The sequence below is a fragment of the Thamnophis sirtalis genome, unplaced genomic scaffold, assembly GCF_051295495.1.
Source record: "Thamnophis sirtalis isolate CommonGarterSnake01/CBP01778 unplaced genomic scaffold, rThaSir2_p1.2 scaffold_8, whole genome shotgun sequence".
Lineage (NCBI taxonomy): Eukaryota > Metazoa > Chordata > Lepidosauria > Squamata > Natricidae > Thamnophis > Thamnophis sirtalis.
The window spans coordinates 14,070,488-14,084,263 of record NW_028261388.1 but is presented as its reverse complement, the minus strand read 5'-3'; the positions used below and the strand labels follow the sequence as shown (position 1 = coordinate 14,084,263).

Here is a 13,776-nt window from a genome sequence, read left to right as displayed (position 1 = left end):
GGTCTTGAGGCTGTTAAAGACTGGATGGGGTCAACAAGCTTGTACTCAATCCAGAAAAGACCGAGTGGCTGCTGTGTTTCCCTCCCGCGAATTGGCCAAGTGTTCCATCTCTCAGGCTGGGGGGGTCAAATTCTACCCTCCTCAGACAGGGTTCACAACTTGGGAGTCCTCCTGGATCCACAGCTGACTCTCGAACATCATTTGCCAGCTGTGACCAGGGGGGCATTTGCCCAGGTTCGCCTGGTGCACCAGTTGCGTCCCTACCTGAACCGGGAGGCCCTCACAACAGTCACTTGTGCCCTTGTGACCTCTAGGCTGGAATACTGCAATGTGCTCTACATGGGGCTGCCCTTGAAGAGCATTCGGCGACTTCAGCTAGTCCAGAATGCAGCCGCGCGAGCGATTGTGGGTGCACCTCGTTTCACCCACGTAACACCTATCCTCCGCGAGCTGCACTGGCTGCCTGTTGATCTCCGGGTGCGATTCAAGGTGCTACTTATCACCTATAAAGTCCTTCATGGTACTGGACCTGGGTACTTGAGAGACCGCCTACTGCCAATTACCTCCACTAGACCGATACGATCGCATAGATTAGGCCTCCTCCGAATTCCATCATCCAGCCAGTGTAGACTGGCAACTACCCGGAGGAGAGCCTTCTCGGTGGCTGCTCCGACCCTCTGGAACGAACTCCCCGTGGAGATTCGGACCCTCACCACCCTCCAGTCCTTCCGCGCCGCCCTAAAGATCTGGCTGTCCCGGCTGGCCTGGGGTTAAGATTCTGACCCCACTCGAATTGTATGACTGTTGTGTTTCTTTTAATATGTTGTATTGTCCTTATGTTGGAAATTGTTTGTCCTCCCCCCCCCTTTTTGAACTGTGAGCCGCCCTGAGTCCCCCCAGGGAAAAGGGTGGCATACAAATAAAGGGAAAATGAAATGAAAAATGGATAACCACTTATCTGAAGTGGGGTAGATTTCCTGCCTAAGCAGGGGGTTGGACTAGAAGACCTCCAAGGTCCCTTCCCACTATGTTATTATATTCTATTTTATTGACCTTGCTTGTTATAGATACTTATGTATAGGTAGTATGAAGTAAACTTGTAGTATTTGTGAATTCTATCCCAGCTCCTGACTTCTTGCACCTGACAGTTAATAAGATTCTGCCATCTCTAGGCAACCACTGTTTTGATTTAACTTGCATAACTTGCATCATCATGCATTTAACCCCTATAGCATGTTTAACAATCCATGTGCATCTCCATGATTTTGACTTTTTCATTCACCCTAAGGTCCTCCCCAATTTGTCTCTAGGTCTTGCTTTCCTGGACTCAATTTATAATCCACTTCTGAATGCTACATAAAATGATTCTGTGAACTTACAGAATATTCACATTTCTTATTGACTGGTTGACATTTAGACATGCCATTCTTCCCGAGTGCAATGTCTTCCTACTTTGTCCAAAAATTGGAGCATCCCATTAGTAAAGAGGTTAGTAAACTTCTCCATAGAAGTTGCTTTTCCTATAACAATTATTACAATCTAAATCATTGTATATAGCTGAAGGTTAATCCCTCTGGTATTAATTTAGTTGCAGCCCAGGCAGACACATTGCTGGGTATTTTTACACCCTTTAGCATATTCTAAAAGTTTAATATCTATGTGGCCCAAATTAGTGATATTTCAAACCAGTGTGGTGGGCTTGCTATAAATTCAGCTTAGCTAAACATGCTTTAAAGTATTAAAGGTAAAGGTTCCCCTCATACATATGTGTTAGTTGTTCCGAATCTAGGGGGCAGTGCTCAGCTCCGTTTCAAAGCCGAAGAGCCAGGGCTGTCCGAAGATGTCTCTGTGATCATGTGGCCGACATGAGTAAATGCGAAGGCACACGCGGAATGCTGTTACCTTCCCACCAAAGGTGGTCCCTATTTTTTCTACTTGCATTTTTACATGCTTTCGAACTGCTAGGTTGGCAGAAGCTGGGACAAGTAACAGGAGCTCACTCCATTATGTGGCGCTTGGGATTTGAACCACCGAACTGCCGACCTTTCTGATCGATAAACTCAGCGTCTTAGCCACTGAGCCACCACATCCGTATTAAAGTATTAGACAGCAGCAAATTTCACTTTACAATATCTCAGTAATACATAAAGTAAAACGCATTAAAAAACAAAAAAAATAAAAACTTACTCTTTAATGTGAAAACTTTTTTTTTCTTTTTCCCTGTCTCTTTATGCACAAAGGTCCCAATGGGTCTGTTATCATTCAGTGATGTAACACCATCATATTTAAAAAAAAATGTAGTTTGTATGTACATGGGTAGAGATTTTTGGGCACATTACTTTTTCTTTAAAAAATTAATAATAATAAAAGACAAATTTTGTTAATTTGGACACAGAATTTGTTTCTGTTATTAGGACTTTACAGAAAAACATATTGCTTCTACCATTTGAGCATCAGAAAACAGGGTAAGGTTTACTCATCGATTGGCTTCTGTTTTAAACAAAATAAACACTTCCAATTTGGGTATGTACTGAAATAGCAAAGAATTCAGCAGATTTACATTGAAAAGGTGAGAAAACTAATTCTTATCTCCGTGAGCATCCTTTCTCTGTGTGTGTTTGAGAAGGAAGTGAAAATAATGCCTATGACTACAAGATTACATGTACAGTCTTTTAGTTTAAAGTGTGTGTGTGTATGTGTGTGTGTGTGTGTGTGTGTGTGTTACGAAATACACCTCTCTTCCCAGGCCTCCCTAGATATACCTTGGTCCTGGACTCTGAGATAAAAGAGAGGAAATGCTACACAAAACCAAAAATAAAATTAAGCAACACAAACAGTCTATACACAAGAGAGAACAGCGTTCAAACTCTTCAAAGACTTCGGAAAAAATATTGGGGTGGGGGAGGTTCTCACGGGAGACTGGGATCTTTTGGGAAATGGGAAGGAAGTGGAGGAGAATGATTTGGTGGGGGGGGGGGTTTATTTCATTGGAATATCCTAGCATACCCCTAGTTCATATTTTTGTTATAAATTGTTCTCTGGTGTACAACCTCAACTGTATTCAGATTTACAGAGCTAAAAATGGTACCAGAGTATGTTTATAAAAAGGAACACCGAACAACAGAATAACAGAATCGGAAGGGAACTTGGAGGTCTTCTAGTCCAACCCCCTGCTCAACCAGAAAACCCTATGCACAATTATCAAATATTAATGGGCAGATCTGGTGGTAGGGAGTGGTGACCCTGGGCATCTCAAAATGCACCAGTGGGCACAAATTTCCCTAAACTTTTTTCTATTCAGCTCAGAGTACTCCAGAGATGGCTTAAAGTATCTTCTTCTTCTTCTTCTTCTTCTTCTTCTTCTTCTTCTTCTTCTTCTTCTTCTTCTTCTTCTTCTTCTTCTTCTTCTTCTTCTTCTTCTTCTTCTCCTCCTCCTCCTCCTCCTCCTCCTCCTCCTCCTCCTCCTCCTCCTCCTCCTCCTCCTCCTTTCTCCTGTCTCTTTTCCCACTCCTCCCTCCACTCCACTGCATACATGAAGTATTGGAAAAGTGAGAATTTGTTTTCTATATCCCCTGCCTGCTTTTCCAATAACCTTAACCAGCCCTCGTCTCTTTCTCCTGGAAATTCTCTCTGTTGGAGAAGTGAAAGAACTCACCCCAAGCTGCCCGTAATCAGATGTCAGCCGTCATCCTTTACCTGCAGAGTAGAAGCTTGGCATCCAGAGAAGTAAAAAGCAAACATTAATGTTCCCTCTCAGAAGATAATGCTGTGGGCAATGGGGCATGTTGCCATCGTGGTCTGTTTGCTGCCGTACTGTGAAGCCGACAACACAGTGATTACATTGCCAGTGATTATTTCATTCTTTTGGCAAGTAAATTCCCCTGAGGGTTAATTTACTAACCGAGTGTTCAGAGCAGTTTCTGACATTTTACCCTTGAGGATGGTCCCTGTAATTATTCCACGACATTATAGCATGCAAGTTCTCTCCCCGCCCAGATGTTCAGCATCTCCTGCAGCACAAGTCTTTAAGAGGAACAAAAATATACATATACTGAGACTGCCAAGGTTATAATGCCATTGCTATAAATGTAGGAACTAGGGAATAAATTACACTTGGTAGAATTATTTCCAGTAGATAGCAAAACGTAACTGGTGCTTGCTAATCCTTGTATTTGTATTTTGGGGGTTTAGTGTTGTGGCTTGTCAGCTGCCAGCTCCTCCAGCAGCCCAATCAGGGGAGGAGGAGGAGGAGGGGAGGAGGAGGGGGAGGTGGTGGTGGTGTGGGAGTCAGGGTCAGCATCAAGGCAACCTGAGAGCTCCGAGGGAGAAGAGGGAATGGAACTGGCAGAGAGAGAAACAGAGGTGGAGCCTGGGGGTATCTGCCAGCCCTCAGATGGAAAGTCAATAACCCCCAGGCCTGGAAGTGGCTGATGAGGAAGAGGAGGAAGAGCTGGGTCCAGTGCCTGACATGCAGATGCACAGAAGGCAGAGGAGAGGAGAGCAGTGGATATCCATGGGCTGATCCTTGGGAAGGAAGAGCTGCTAGCAAAGCCCCACCCTAGCTCTGGGGATAAAAGGCAGGGGGCAGAGATGAACAGATGTGGCAGACAACTATTCATTTTCCAACTAGCCAGACTTGTTAGCCTGCAGTGAGAAAGAAACTTTTTGCCGGGGCTCCTAATAAAGGAATCTTTGAGTTAACTTCAGAGAATTTGTTGTGTTTGGGGAGCTGGGTCAGAACATTTGTATTATTTGTATTAGTATTATTTATGTTTTTGTTTATATTTTATTATTTTGACTGGGAATGGCTAGCGCTTGTATAGGGGGCTACCAGGAAATCATAAAGCTGTTGGGTAGACTAGAATCTCAAAAAATAATAATAATACTAGAAGGTATTCTGTTTACATTTAAACCAAAGACTGTGATGGAGCTGCGGATCTTTTCTATGCATAAAACGTGTAGGGAGTAATCAAATGAATTGTATTTAAATAATGTTATATTCATTAACTTGAGGTGAATTCAAATGCAATTCTATTTTTAGACCTCCCTACTTCTAAATAAGGAAGGCTGAGAATTTTGTTCCGTTTCAGAGCAGGAGAAGAAGGTATGGATATTTGTAATTTTCCCCCCTCGCGAACATGATGGGAAAACAAAGGACTTGGATTGAACTGTGAAACTGCCGATTCCAGTCAGTGTGAGCAATAGTCACATTTGAGAACTAGACTAGGAAAAAAAGATGCATAGATTTTTTTTTTTTAATTTGTCATTTATAGGCCGCCCTTTTCCCTGAGGGGACTCAGGGCGGCTTACAATTCGTGGGAAGGAGTGCAAGACAAAACATAAAATATGTGAATAAAATAAAATAAAACAGTAAAACACAACATTCATTCATCATTTTGGTGGGGCGGATTAGGATCTTATCCCCAGGCCTGATGGGATAGCCAGATCTTAAGGGCTGTGCGGAAGGTCTGGACGGTGGTGAGGGTACGAATCTCCACGGGGAGATCGTTCCAAAGGGTCGGAGCTGCTACCCTTAGGTGGAGTAAGCAAATTGTATGGCCAAGAATGCACTTTTGCAGAAGACAAAGATGGGTAAATGATGGGTATAATAAGGAGAAAAATAGAGTTATGGCCTACATCAGGGGTATCAAACTCACAGCTGATGGGCCAGATGTGTCACACACCGGCCACGCCCACCCCATTTTAGTGAAGGGGGGAAAAGTCACAATACGTCATGTGATGACAATGTGACGACATGAGTTTGACAGCCCTGACCTACATGGATAGGACCAAGATATTTTCTTTCTTTCTGGGGTCTGGGAAGACGTGTTGAAGATTTTCATCATTTTATAGAAGTAAACTAGAAACTACTGTTTAGATCTGTTTGCTTCCTTGGAAATCCTGCTAGTGATTTGTAACAGTTACAGTTGGGAAACTCTTTCAGGCAGTGGGTCAACAATATAGTATTAGGTTGTGCATCTCTGTCCAAACAATCTAGAACATGGCTCAGCAACCTGCGGCTCTGGAGCCGCATGTGGCTCTTTCATCCCTTTGCTGCGGCTCCCTGTTGCCGGTCGGCTCACCAATTGATAGGACTTTTGGTTAGGTCATGTAGAGAAAGAAAGGATGCCACGCTAGGAGGAGACTCTATGGAAGTTGACTTCCAGTCGGCTCCAGAATTTAATGGGGGCTTCTGTTTAGGACCTTTGTGGCTCTTTGCATGTTTAAGGTTGCTGATTTCTGTTCTAGAAAGTTAGTAACTCCTTAGAATTGGCTGCTTCAATTGTGATTAATATAAATTCTCTTTAAATGTGGGGATGGGGTTCTGGTACCTTTTGGCTCCTTAGCTTCCTTTTACTCTGTTTTCTATTTGTGGATGAATATGAATTTTCTCCCTCCTTTGCTCTTGTTATTGCCAGGAAATCAAGCAAATGACCTCTTCTCTTAGCCCAGAAATTTGGAGTAGTTTGTTTGCCACTCGTATAAACTCTATGCCATGTTCGCTGGCTTGAAGAATTGTTGAAAAGAAGGATAAGCATGTGCATAGCAAAACTTGATTAAATAACACTTGCAGTGTTTTTTCTAAATTCTGCAACATGTGATAACGCTCAGGACTGAATTTTGATGTTTCGCCTGGCAAAACACTGTTGGCCAAGCAAGATATGCAGGGAAACACATCAAGTGTAGCAGTTCAGCTTGTTTGCTTTGCTCGCTTTTTAACTATCAGAGAAAAGAAAATGCAATTATGTTCATTGGGTGCATTTTACATGGAGAAAAGCCCTTAATTAGAATGGCAATTATAGGAAATCTATACAATTAAGGACCCCGAGCCATTAATATGGCACATGGAACATGAGGGCAGTTGCAGAAGGAGAAAGTGAACTCTGTTGGAAATAATGTTCTTAGAACATGGCATCGGATTGTTAAGAAGCCATGGCAAATTTCATATGCGTTGATATAGTTGCTTAATAGAGGCTCTTGATATTTTACTCATTTTTGTTTGTTTGTTGTTCTATCTGTTAACTATTTGGCCATTAATATAGAAAACAGATGACAGATTAATAATTTGTAAACAGAATTAGAAGTTTTTTTTAAAAAAAACTGGGCACAGTTTTGCAAGAAGAAAACTAATATTGTTATAATATTTTCATCAGTACTGCACTTGGGGGGGGGAATATGTCTATTTGTGTGTTTTTTTTCTCAATGCACCTTTTTATTGTCTTTTTTTGGTTTGTTTGTTTGTGTGGATTTTTGAGGGGAGTTTTCTATTTTAACTTGGTTTTTAAAAATAAAAATAAAGATCATTTTATAAAAAATATGACGTCGCATAGTCCTGGATTACCTACAATGGAACATCTTCCCAGCCTTAACAATTAAGGTTGCTATCTGAATCCTGCAATGTATCTTGGATCTATATCTAAGAGAAAGAGAAATTCAAGATCTAACAGTATTTACTTTATGCATTGATTAGATTTCAGTGTTGCCGTACTCATAAAACTCTCAGTAGTACACAAAAAACGCTAGAAAATATTCACAGCACAAATGATTACTATCAAAGCAATCAAGCAGCACAACCCATTGCAGTCAAATCCCAACAGTTCAGCCCATGCATAGTTATTTATAGTCTACTCCAAGCTTTCTTACTGTTTTTATCTTGAAGAAACCCTTAAAATGATTTTCAGAAATCATGGAACTCCTGCATAAAAATCACAATATAATTAGAAAATTTTGCAATATAATTCACTTTTAACCTGCAGGAGATGATCAGGCTGAGCGCAAGGGAGGGATCAAGCACATCATAAATCACGAGTCCCTTCACACCCACAAGATATCTAAGGCCAGCCCCACCTCAAATGCCTCTCTTATCTTTCCCTTCACATTTCCCTTCATGGTCAGACTCTTGTAGAGAGCAACAAATCTTTATACTCATTTGAATTTCCTGAATCTCCTGATTTCCTAGTGCTTGACACAACCTATATAATCCACATTCTATACTGCTATAAAGAACAGCAAAGTGGCACGCCAGCAGCTAACTAAAGGTAAAGTAAAGGTTCCCCTCGCACATATGTGTTAGTCATTCCCGACTCAAGGGGGCGGTGCTCATCTCCGTTTCAAAGCCAAAGAGCCAGCGCTGTCCGAAGATGTCTCTGTGGTCATGTGGTCGGCATGACTAAACATAGAAGGCGCACAGAACGCTGTTACCTTCCCGTCAAAGGTGGTCCCTATTTTTTCTAGTTGCATTTTTACATGCTTTCGAACTGCTAGGCTGGCAGCAGCTGGGACAAGTAATGGGAGGTCACTCCGTCACGCGGCACTGGGGATTCGAACCGCCGAACTGCTGACCTTTCTGATCAACAAGCTTAGCGTCTTAGCCACTGAGCCACTGTGTCCCTTAGCAGCTAACTAGCAACACATAAAAATCCCCACAACACTTATCAGGTCTTTATATCACTTTCACAAGGTTAAGCAATCGAGACCACCTTCCTTGATCCAACCCATCCAATCACTTAACAGGTTTTTCCCCAGAGTGCATTAACCCAGAATATTATAAATTTTTCCTTCCATTTTCTCCTACCATAATCTCGATGATAGGAGAATAAAGAAGTGCTTGCCAGGGTGTGAGTCATCCCTGAGGATTTTCCTCACTTTTCTAAGGCAGTGAGTCCTCGTGATTTTGTCTATTGATGTCAGGGGACAGCCTGTTTTGTGCCTCTGTAATGTCTTTCTATCCGCGGTTGTCAAGCCAGCATACCATATCGTAATGCAATAAGTGAGGACGCTTTCTATTGTTAGCACCAAATAAATCTATAAACACTGCATTCCATCATCAACATGCTTAATCAAGGCTTTGTTACAGCATTTTGGTAAAAGAATAACTTACCAGCTTCACTTATACCTGTGTCTCAGTTAGCATTGCTTGCTAATGCTAGGGTCAACAACTACCTGTCTTAGTACATTTTGGTCTGTTTTATCTCAGTCATTTTCATGCTATTCCATCCACTTCTAATATAATATAATAACAGAGTTGGAAGGGATCTTGGAGGTCTTCTAGTCCAACCCCCTGCTTAGGTAGGAAACCCTACACCACTTCAGACAAATTGTTATCCAACATCTTCTTAAAAACTTCCAGTGTTGGAGCATTCACAACTTTTGGAGGGAAGTTGTTCCACTGATTAATTGTTCTCACTGTCAGGAAATTTCTCCTCAGTTCTAAGTGCTTTTTTCCTTGATTAGTTTCCACCCATTGCTTCTTCTCCTGCCCTCAGGTGCTTTAGAGAATAGCTTGACTCCCTCTTGTTTCTGGCCGCCCCTGAGATATTGGAACCCTGCTATCATATCTCCCCTGGTCCTTATTTTCATTAAACTAGACATACCCAGTTCCTGCAACCGTTCTTCATATGTTTTACTCTCCAGTCCCCTAATCATCTTTGTTGCTCTTCTCTGCACTCTTTCTAGAGTCTCCACATCCTTTTTACATCCTGGCGACCAAAATCTTGGAAGGTAATACATTGGTTGCTTCTCAAAAACTCAGTTTATTGTATTGACATATATTCAGGATGTTGGTCCTTTGACATGGTAACAATCCATGACTTCAAGAGAAGCTATGTTATCAAGTTAAATATTAGCTCTCATATAACGACTAGTAGATACATTTCATGAAAAAGTCCAACTGTTACATGAACTTTGAGGATAAATGGCTCAGTTCAAACCTGTGCTTACTGTCACTCAAAAAAGCAAGCAATCTCTCTCCTTTTTTTAAAGACAAAGCAAACTTTTGTTCATTCTGATATTTAGAATGACAAGTTCAGATTGACTTGAGTGAAATCAAGCAAACTCAGTGCACAGAACTAGATGTTTTCACTGACTGCAATGAGTCTATCAATTAAATATGCCACAGGCTATTATCTTTCCTAAAAAGTCACTGCTTTTCAATTCACTCCTTTAAACCATGCTGCTTTCATAATTTTCGATTCATGTTCCCAGCGACTTTTACTTTCGAAAGCGGTGCCATTGAACCAAGCAATTTCATAGTAATTTCCCAAACAAAGGGAAGGAATAAGGTTTATTGAGGATTATTCTTGTTATGCATTGTATATAGTTGTCAGTTGAAGTTCTCAGTCTGGTCCTCTGTTGGAGTGGGAAAATACTCTCTCCTGATTGGTTGTGGGCTGATCAGCTTCCCTATAAAAGGATTTGTGTCAGCCAGAAAGAAACAGTTGCCTCACAGGCAGTATTGAATAAAGAGCAGTTAGAAGTCACTCAGGCCTCGCCACTATTCTTCACCCAGAACATAACAATTCTGAAATAAATGTCAAGTCCATCAGATTTCTTTCCAGGCAGCACTGCATATCGCAATCCAGCATATACCTATTTTTTGCTCCATAAAACACCTTTCCCCCGCAAAAAAGTGGGTAGGAATGTCTATATGGCAGTGCCGGTCCTTTGGTGAATAGCAGCTGGGCCATGGTGTCAGGGTCCTTTTACAGTGGTGAACCCCGCCTTTTCTGTCTTTGTCATTGCCTGTCTCTTCTGTCTCTTTTCCACAGTGCAGGAGTCAATAAGCAGAGCTGGCACCTGAGAGGACACCTATCTGTGGTCCTCTCGGACTCCGCCTGGTTTTTTTTTTTCCTGGTTTTCCTCCTCTAAACCTAGGCATGTCTTATGGTCAGGTGCGTCTTCTAGTGCGAAAAATACGGTACTTCAGCAATACTCTTACAATACTAAAAAGAAGCCAATTTAAAATTGAGAAAATTCATAACACAAATATATTTTCCCAAAGCATTCCACAGATCTGGACAAAGAGTAGCGCTACCCAGAGTCATTTAGTTATGAGATGGGTAGCAAAAAGCTGCCCAGAGATGTTTCAGCAAATAAATTTAATAAACAAACAAATAAATAAGGCCTGATCTTCAGCAACATCGCAATCATATTGTACACTAGCTGATGACTCAATGCTGCCTGGGTATTTATTTATCCCAACCCTTCTTCCATGGATGTCGTTGCAATTTCTATTGTTGGATTTTTCCTCTTATCAGAGGGAGCCTCCTTGTAGAGTACTGTGAAGCCGTTACAATGGTGGGTTTCAGCCAGTTCGCACTTATTCGGGAGAACCGGTTATTAACTTTCTAAGCAGTTGGGAGAACTGGTTGTTGGAAGAAATCTCATTTGGTTTTTTTCCCACTTTACAGGGCTAATCCTGTAAGGAAGGCAGGAAGGAAACATTCTGGTATTGTTTCTAGCCTAATCTTTATTGCCCTGCTTACAGAAACTGCCTCTCCAGTTACATTGTAACAGCTAAGGAGAAGAGCCCATCAATGTGAGTGATGTTGAGTTGGCCACACCCACCCAGTCACATGACCACCAAGACACACCTACCCAGCTGGTCATTAGGGCAGAGAACCATTTGTTAAATTATTTGAATCCCACCACTGAGCCGGTACCATGGCAACTCCACAGCGTTGTACAGTAGAAGCCATTTTTAGGACACAACAGGCTGTATCTTAACAGAACACACACCCCTCGGGGTGTTAGGGGTGTCTTACCCCCACAGTATTTGTTTCCAGAGGGTAAATAATCTGTGTACCAAGTTTGGTTGAAATTGTTTGAGGCGTTCCAGAGTTAGACTGGAACACACACACATGCACACAGAGAGAGAGAGAGAGAGAGAGAGAGAGAGAGAGAGAGAGAGAGAGAGAGAGAGAGAGAGAGAGAGAGAGAGAGAGAGAGAGAGAGAGAGAGAGAGAGATAGATAGATAGATAGATAGATAGATAGATAGATAGATAGATAACTACTGGGTTTCTAACACTCGTAGTTTGGCAGCATCCCAATCTACCCAGTCTTCATTTTATCTTTCCCACATTCCAGTTTTATGACCTTTGCAATAATTTGGTCACTATGTGTCAGAGAATCCTGAGCTACATTTATCTGAAAATCGTATGTGGTTTGGAGTCTAATCCAGATTTCCTTTTCTTACATTCTTATTTCTGATATTTCACTGTGAAAGCAACATTGTAGAATTTTCTACGGTTGTCTTAAAAGCTACCAAAATATCTTCTGATTTACAGTAATAAAACAAAATGTTGGACTGATTATTTTATATTTCTGAATAAACCACATCTCGACAGGGAGCCAATTCCTGCACCCTGCCAAGTTCTGCCTTCCCCAAAAATGCTTCATCACAAGGGAAGGTAATTTTAACCTGAGAACTGGAGGTGATTCATTTGCTTCTATTGTACAATCAAAGAACACCTTTGAAGGAGCTGAGCTGTGTTTACACCCTTAACCTGATATGGGAACGTGGAGGAAACTTTCAGCAGTGGCAGCTACATAATAGTATTACTATTAAAAGCATGCATGATAAATTCTCAAGGCCTAGACTCTAAAATTTCAGTAGTAAAATGGAACAATTCATCACTTCATAACGCTACATTTTTAGTGAGCCTTTAGAAAAACCATTTATAACCCATTTAATTGCAATTGTAGTTCTTAGTTCACCCTATCAGTAGGCAGCCTTTCTTGCATGAAATTCAAAGTTCAAAATATTACATTAGAAATCACAACTTTTCAAATGATGCCTCTTTCACAAATTCTGGAGAGGGATCAATGTATTCTATTTATTTCTGGGACTTTTGTGCTGCTTCAACTGTAACAAATATAAACAGGGTAAGATCAGCCCCTTGGAAAAAAATAAGAGGAACAAGAATAGCAGTGTTCCAATATCTCAGGGGCTGCCACAAAGAAGAGGGAGTCAAGCTATTCTCCAAAGCACCTGAAGGCAGGATAAGAAGCAATGGGTGGAAACTAATCCAGGAGAGAAGCAACCTAGAACTAAGGAGAAATTTCCTGACAGTGAGAACAATTAATCACTGGAACAACTTGCCTCCAGAAGTTGTGAATGCTCCAACACTGGAAGTTTTTAAGAAGATGTTGGATAACCATTTGTCTGAAGTGGTGTAGGTTTTTGTGCCTAAGCAGGAGTGTGACTAGAAGACCTCCAAGGTCCCTTATAACTCTGTTATTCTATTCTATTCTATTCTATTCTATTCTATTCTATTCTATTCTATTCTATTCTATTCTATTCTATTCTATTCTATTCTATTCTATTCTATTCTATTCTATTCTATTCTATTCTATTCTATCCTTCTCAGTATAAATAATAAACAAAATCCCTATCCCTATAATATGCATTAGGCTCAAACCCTTTTATCACAACCAGCAACTGGAACCATCCGTTTGTGAAAAAAGTGGAATTATCACAAAATTATAATATCTCTAACTCTAAATCCTAACTTTTGCAAGTGGTCCAGAAATATACAATGTCTAATGGTACTCAAGATCACTGAGAGATCTATTCACCTTATCTAAGCTCTGCCTTTATGAAAGTAACTAGTGTTGGTCAGATATAATCCATCTAATGTCCTTTGCAGCTCTTGATTTATCATTTTTTCCCCAAAATGGTCCTAAAAGAGGATTGCCAAAGATGCCACCCGATGCCAAAGTTGGACATTGGGTGGCAAATTATCTAAAGAAACTGGGTGAATGGTACTGTACCTCCTCTTTGTCATAATAAGGAGTTACTCAGTCATAAGCATTGTTCCATCCAGATGTGCTCTCAATAATCAGGAGCATCAGGAATCTCATTCAATGTGGAATTTCTCCAAAGATTTTGTCTATTTCCTCAGGATTAACAACCTCCAACACTTCCACGTTTCCAACAAAATTCACTATGTGAATCCAAAATTCACTGTTTTGAATCCATCTGAGTATATCACATG

The 13,776-nt window shown here is 41.1% G+C and overlaps 1 protein-coding gene across 1 annotated transcript in view; it reads right to left on the bottom strand.

Moving 5' to 3' along the window:
• Positions 1-3,806, bottom strand: part of CNTN5 (contactin 5) — a 624,505-nt gene extending 620,699 nt beyond the window's left edge. Inside the window, exon 1 of the mRNA XM_087721123.1 lies at positions 3,656-3,806. The gene's annotated coding sequence lies outside the window, so the exon portion shown is untranslated. The remainder of the gene's footprint in view (positions 1-3,655) is intronic.
• Positions 3,807-13,776: the final 9,970 nt, after the last annotated feature.